Here is a 1055-nt window from a genome sequence, read left to right as displayed (position 1 = left end):
TCTTCTTCTTCTTCTTCTTCTTCTTCTTCTTCTTCTTCTTCTTCTTCTTCTTCTTCTTCTAATTATGAGACATATTAGCATTAACAAATAAATTTTCTGTCTGTTGTGAGACTTCTTTTCCTGGGGATGCTAAGCAATACTTATTCCCTTTTAAGGTTCTTGTATCAAGCCAATGTTTCATTAAAGTTTTACTGGGGAACCAATGAATTTATTGAGCTTACTTACTGAGATAAGTGAGGGGTTGCTGAGGTATATGTATGACCTGAGGGTTATACTGGATAACTTTGGATAGCCTTTACCCAGCATGGGTCATGCCTTCTCTTCCCAGCCTTCCGAAGATGGTATACTTTAGCCCTCCCCAAATCTAGGAGGCAATATGTTATTAGGGTCAAATAAGATACAGTTGGCTGGGAAGAGTGGCTGGATACTCCAGTGAGGGTCCAGTGACCCTGCTTGGCCCTGTTTTAATGAATGAGCACAACTGTCGTCAAGCCCAATTGTGACTATGATCAGGCTCAGCTGAAATTGTGATGATGGTAGTTATTTCATTCAGAAGGGACTGCCGTATAGAATGATCTTATTAAAAGGATCTGGAATTTAAAAGGATTTGGTGCTAGGATCCACATATGAGGGAGAGCATACATCGTTCGTTTTTCTGAGTCTGTGTTACTTAGAATAACAGTTTGTAGATTGATCCATTTACCTGCAAATTTTATTATTTCATCTTTCTTTACCGCTGAATAGAACTCCATTGTGTAAATATACCACATTTTTGTTAACCACTCATCAGCTGAGGGACACTTAGGTTGCTTCCATCTCTTAGCTATTGTGAAAAGAGCAGCAACAAACATGGATGTACAAGTGTCTGTACAATAGGATGAGTCCTTTAGGTATATGCCAAGGAGTGGTATAACCGGGTCATATGGTAGGTTCATTTTTAGTTTTTTAAGAGTTCTTCACATTGTTTTCCACAGAGGTTGCACGAGTTTGCAATCCCACCAGCAGTGAGTGAGTGTTCCCCTTTCTCCACATCTTCGCAAATATTTGGTATCATT

Source organism: Nannospalax galili, unplaced genomic scaffold (assembly GCF_000622305.1).
Source record: "Nannospalax galili isolate Female #2095 unplaced genomic scaffold, S.galili_v1.0 scaffold367, whole genome shotgun sequence".
NCBI classification, from domain to species: Eukaryota; Metazoa; Chordata; class Mammalia; order Rodentia; family Spalacidae; genus Nannospalax; species Nannospalax galili.
The sequence above is the reverse complement of the archived record's forward strand: the minus strand, read 5'-3'. Positions refer to the sequence as shown.